This window comes from Nicotiana tabacum, chromosome 15, assembly GCF_000715075.1.
Source record: "Nicotiana tabacum cultivar K326 chromosome 15, ASM71507v2, whole genome shotgun sequence".
Lineage (NCBI taxonomy): Eukaryota > Viridiplantae > Streptophyta > Magnoliopsida > Solanales > Solanaceae > Nicotiana > Nicotiana tabacum.
Genome location: NC_134094.1, coordinates 38,728,347 through 38,734,706, shown reverse-complemented (window position 1 = coordinate 38,734,706; position 6,360 = coordinate 38,728,347). Strand labels below are relative to the sequence as shown.

Below are 6,360 nucleotides of genomic sequence, written 5' to 3'. Positions count from 1 at the left end.
TAGGAACAACACATCTTTGACCTTCATCTTTCCTAAGAAGCATTGAATGTGATTCAAATGGAAAAGTCCGAACATGTGTTGTTTGGGTGTGTCAAGAAGGCATAGTGCCCCAGTAGCCTAACGGAGTTAACACTATTTGGATATCGACTTTTGCCTCACGGATATGTCCTCATGGACTGCGATGAATCACTTTGAGATCCAGAGAGGCGTAGCCAACACATTTTGAATTCATAATTTGCTGCAAATGGAATGAAAAGAAGGAAGGAAATCTTTTTTTCATATACTTAACGAGGGTCATTACAAACCGAGGTATGGCCTAAAACAAAACAAACACAAGAAAAGAAAATAAGCATACTAAAAAATTCTAGAAAAACGGCAAATGTACTTAAAGCTCCTAGACACTAGAGGGACACCCTCAATGATCCTCACTCGGGGATTGCGAATCTCGAGATGAATACCTGACTGAAGGAGGCAAGGAAGTTGGTGGACCATTCCAAGGGGTCGAAGGGCCAAGAAAAAAATCTAGAGGGTTCTTCATCATTGCCTTCCTCTGAAGGGTCAACAAGTTCTTAATTACCAGAGAATCCACCTTCGGGGGTGGCCGAGAAGTATTGAAAGGAAGAGTCAAGACATGTTTGGGTATGCCGAGCAGGCATAGTGACCCATCGGCCTTACCGAGTTGACACTATTCGGATATCGACTTTTCTTTCACGGATACACCGTCACAGGACTGCAATGAGTCCCTTTGAGACCCGGAGAGGAGTAGCCAACACAGCTCGAATTCATAATTTTTGAAAAAGAAACAAAAATAAGGAAGGCAAAGTTCTTTTCATATACTTAACGAGGTTCATTACAAACCGAGGTATGACCTCAAACAAAACAAACACAAGAAAATAAAGGAAGCAAACATGAAAATGCTAGCAAAACAACGAACATACTTAAAACTCCTAGACACTAGAAATACACCCTTAATGACCCCCGCTCGGGGACTGCGAATCTCGAGATGAGGGCTTGTCTGAAGGAGGGCAGGAAGTTGACGAACCACTGCAAGGGGTCTAAGGTCCAGGGCACGAGCGGGGGGTTCTTCATCGTTTCCTTCCTCCGAGGAGTTAGTAAGTTCTTCATTCCCCGAGAATCCACCTTCGAATGTAGCCATATTAAAAATGAGTTTAGCTTCCTCCATGGCCTGTCATGTCTCCTATACTTATTTTGCTAAGTCGGAGATCCCTATACAAACGCCCTCCAAAGTAGATAACTTGGACTCAAGGAAAATAAAATTATGCCCCAGCTTTGACTGCAGCTTTAACCTATCAAGTTATTGGGCCATGTGATCTCTCCCCCCTTGTAACCTCACCATTTCGGCTTGTTAAGCGTTGATTGAATCCTTCCAATCCAAGAGTTTGCTCAAGGTATGATGCACATAATTTGGCCTGAACTAAATCATAAGATAAAGCAACGACCAATTGGTTTACATCTGCTTCCTTCTAAACTAGATGCCTCCAGGTGCTCGACCTTACTGCTGTTCATGGTGCCGATTTCTCGATCCCCTTATTCAACTCCTTCAACTCATCCTTGGCCAAACATGCCAATAGTTAGTAAGCCTCTTTTTCCAAAAGCATATTGGGACAACGAGTTTCCCAGTCCTTGACTTTCTGCTTCAACTCTTCTATGGTTCTTTCGTTAAACGAGAACCTTTCTTCGATCCAGATCAAGATCAAGTTTGCCTACGCATAAACAATTTGACCTTACATACAAGTTAAACAAAGAGGGCAAAAAGATAAAAGATCGAAAACATTACTCGAAGGGTGAAATGAAGTACATCATTTGCCAGTGTGGTTTCAGATTTGGCAGATAACTCCTCCCTCTCGAAGGGGCGTATCAATCCTTTTAGCCATGACATTCTCTCTCCCGAGTTGTTCGGAGGATTAAACTCCATTGGTACATTGATTAAGACCGGATGAATTCTAGATCTCATTGAAGAACTAGCAGGGGGAGTAGAAGGAAGCAGTGGGTGTGGGCGAACAGATCTTTCAACAGGATCGCCTACAACAACCTTTTTTTTCCGATCCAAGTCGGGGATTTCTCTTCTCACTGGTTCCGATCCTGGGGACTCCGAACCCTGATCCTTTACGACTCCTATCGCTGGCTTTGAACCAGGGGATTCCGAGCCCTTATTCTCTAACACAATAGGGGTGGTGTCTCGGGGAATATCAGTTTGAGGGGAAGCTTGAGAAAATCCTTGGACACCGTCAGATCTTATAAAAATTTGTCCTCATTCTTTTTGGTGGAAGGACCACCAGAGTGGAAACTAGCAAGTTTGCTCTTCTTTTCAAAGTAGACAATTGCCTGACGCTTTCCGTGGAAGAGTCAACAGAAGTTGGGAGCCTAGTAACACTTGTGGGACTGCCTTCCTCGGAGGAATACCTATAGAGGAAACAAGCAAAAACGCATTAGGAATAAAAAATTTATGAGACCAATAGTTGAGGAGCAGCTAGTTCAGATACTTATTATGATCCTTAGCTCGCCACCCCTAAACTTCCGATACAAACCTCCAAGATCTCTCTGTTTTCGAAGAGCTTGCCAAGCACTTTCCAACCCACTCCTTGATATCCAGAATGCTCTCCGGAGCTACCAACATGGCTATAAATAAGGGAGAAGGAGAATCAAAAAGATGGAGAAAAAAGGGGAAAGGAAAATATAATCTGACTAGAAGGAAGTATCCTTACGTTTGTTATTCCACTTCGGAATAGGCTCTTACTCGAGCAGAATCAACTCCTGAGTGGGGAATGCGATAAATCGGTCGAGCCAACCCTTATCGTGGTCATCCTCTGAATCCATGAGAGTCCGGGTACCCCGACTAACCATCGAAATAATCCCCTCTCCCCTTAACGGATTGGGAGAAAACAAATGAAAAAGGTGCGAAAGAGAAAATTGGACGTCAGCAACAATCATCAGGAACTAGAAGCACGCCACAAACCTCCATATGGTCGGCCCAATTTGGCCCAAACACACACCAAAATAAAGATAAAAGTCAAATCAAGGGGTCTATCGGAGGTACAAATCCAAAGGTAAAAGGGTAAGTGTAGACAAAAAAAGAAGCCAGACATGTGGCTGAAAATTCTTTCGTTCGCCTGAGGAACGTGAATGGTGACATAGTCGCTCCAACAACAATCACGAAAGATTATGGTAATATGTTCTTCATGAACAAGGGAGTCTATATTGCCGACGTGAGAACTCCCAAATTATCCTGCACCTTGTTCTAAGCCTCAACGATCCCCCTCATAATTCAAGTTTTTCGGGAGAACCTCTGGGACCAAGGGCTTAGAGCTTTGCTTCCCCTTCCTACCTTTGTGAGGTTTGGAAGCTTTCTTCTTAAAAGTGGTAGTAGACAAAGCCCTCAGAGAAATAGAAGAACAGAAGTAAGAGGGTTCTGTTACAGATGAAGAGTGCCTATAATTATATGCGTTGAAGGTTAGTCAGCTGCTGAAGAAGGGTCAAAACTTTGAGAGTCCATGAGGTTAATAAAAGAGGAGATCAGAAGAGAAGGGTTAGGCGTAAGTTAATGACTCAAGAAGAGAAACAAATGAGAAGGTTAGTTGAGGAATTTAAAGTTAATAAGGAGGCCAACAACTGGGTATATATAGGCAAAAAATATTCCCTTTCATAACCGCCAAAGTTGGGAAGGATTCCTATCATAACTGACCATCATTACTTGGGGATTGTAATAGATGAAGGAGTTGATGAGAGGAAGCCACATGTTCTAACATATTAAATATGGGCCACGTCAATCTTAATGACAAAGTCTTATTAAAATTCTTTTCATACTAGAGAAGGATACTAACTAAGGCTGACTTCCACCAAAAGGCTACCACTTATCGAGCATTCGACGTCAAATTGCCCAACAAGTGGGGGCTATCTGTATTGATAAAATTTATCATTTTCACGTGGCAAGAGAGACCTAGGAATACATATGGAGAATGGAATCTGTTATCGAGTTTGACGACCCTTACTTTGGAACCTCTGACTATTAGAAGAAAGGGTATTCAAAGAATAAATGTACGCACTCGAAAATTGGTTAACTGTGCCAGGAAATCGTGGATATCGACGTTACCCTGATGCAGTTACAATTATCGAGGATTTCGCTGGCCACTACCTAATTTCCTAGCGTGCTAGTCCAAACTTCGGAGTGGCGGTGCTCTCCCCCCAATTATAAAATCCATTCTCCTGCCTCGAGAAAGGGGGCATCGGCATAGGGAAAGAAAAAAGAATTCAATAGCAAGTTATCAGTTATCTTCGTTATTTAATTTTGCCTTAAATCTTTGCTTATCCATTGCAAAGTTCACTCACATTGTAGCCGATACAGCTCATTGAGGTCGTCTATAATAAATTTTTCTTTATCATTACATTTATTTAATTTCATTCATTATTGGTTTGCTTGCTCGAAATTTGGATCAAACTGATTGCTTGAGGCCCTAAAATACAAATTCAATTTTTTTTTTCGAACTAGATTTTTGGTCAAACACTGGTACCTATGGTGATTCCTGTTATGGTTTACAAACTTTCTATTTGATACTAGGAAAAAATATAATTTTTTACAGTTTTTAACAAGCCTGAGATGGGCTCGCGATATGAGTTGGGGTATGCTTTGAATATTTTTAATTTTTTCAACTTTGTTAAATTGTTTGTTTGGTGACTTTGGACCGTTGTATGGGCCCCCCTACGTCTCGTGGTCAACTTAACCAATTATTTAAGCAATAGTTAATGCTCCAAGAATGCAGGACTTTACATTATGCACCTTCACAATTTTTTGAACATCCTTGTGATCAACATAGCTTGAGCAAGGACGTATTACTTAGCGAATGTTTTTTGTGGATTTATGAATATCACTTAATAGTTGATTTGGATGTTATATATATTTGCTATTTCTCTATATTTGAGAACAATAATAAGAATTTATCTATGTGTAATCTCTTAGTTTCTAAATTGATCGATTTAATATGCCGTCGTTTCGTCAAAGTGGAGATCACATCTTAAACCTAGCCATTTAAAATTTATATCTCTATTTGATTATTGATTATTTTGAGAAATTCAATAAGCAAAACCTTTACAAAATTATAATGTTTTATGGCTTAAAATTTGAGAGTACATTTATGTTTGATGTAAACCAAATGAAAATCAAATATAGGTACATGCAACATATTCTTAATTAACTCAAATGATTTATTGAATGCCTCGTATCTCAAACAAGTCTCGGACAATATTTTAAGCATAATAAAATTTGGAATGGTTACATTGTTGGTGGGAACCTACAATGTTCATACAACAGATACAATGTAAATACTGCGTCAGGAATAAAATGGCCAAGACTATAGTTGAAAAAAAGAATTTTATTTATATGACGAAAAAGGACCCCTAATTACCCGTTTTAAAGCTACCTTCAACTAATTTCCAAGATAACAATACTTTTCAAAATATAGCAACTTAAAAAAATACGGGGTATCACTTGAGTTTTGGATCCAAATTTTATTATCCTTCCAAATACTTTAACCCTAATCCTCTTCCCTAAGTTCTCTGTAGCTGAAACCACCATCCTCTTTGACAATCGCCGAAGCAGAATGAAGATATGAACTGCTATCGTCTTCTTCATCTGCCGCCATCCTATTCACGGGTTTGCTCTTTCCCTAAGTCCTTAAGTCATAGCACAACACTTTCCTCTATTTCATCGTCCTTTTTGTCGTCCTCTTCTACTAGTGAGAACTGATTGAAATCTTCTTCTCCGGCGAAAGAGATCTAGAGCAAACTCTCTGTCACGATCCAAAATTTTACCTTAAGGATCGTGATGGCACCTAATCCCCAAGACTAGGTAAGCTTATCACACAACCACACCAAACCGAATATAACAACTTAATATTTAAATAAAACTGAGAAAATAGCCCAAACAATAGTCAATATTATAATACAACAATCATAATCACAATCCCAAGATCCGGTAATACCGAGTCATAAGCTCTACAAGAGGTATATAATGAGTCTCAAATACATAACTATTTGAAATACAATAAACAATAGAAAGGAAATAGTAGAAGGTGACTCCGAGGCCAGCGAGCGAAACAACATGTATACCTTAAAGTCTCCACAACAACTCAGAATCAACTCACTAACGACTGGCACGCTCTGAGGTACCTGGATCTGCATAAAAATGTACATAAGCGTAGTATGAGTACACCACAGTCAGTACCCAGCATGTCGGTGGAGTAGTAATGAGATTCAAGTCAAGACACCCACTAGTAAAATAACATGTACAATGTATCAAAGACTGTCAACAAGCTAAATAATAGAATGCAATAACTGTAATCTCAT

The 6,360-nt window shown here is 39.8% G+C and overlaps 1 long non-coding RNA gene across 1 annotated transcript; it reads right to left on the bottom strand.

The window, feature by feature from the left end:
* Nucleotides 1-809: 809 nt before the first annotated feature.
* Nucleotides 810-3,614, bottom strand: LOC107787752 (uncharacterized). The gene is made up of 4 exons (XR_012699223.1): nt 2,727-3,614; nt 2,550-2,640; nt 1,820-2,424; nt 810-1,724 (listed from the first exon to the last, which is right to left on the bottom strand). It is a non-coding gene; the product is annotated as an uncharacterized LOC107787752 (long non-coding RNA).
* Nucleotides 3,615-6,360: the final 2,746 nt, after the last annotated feature.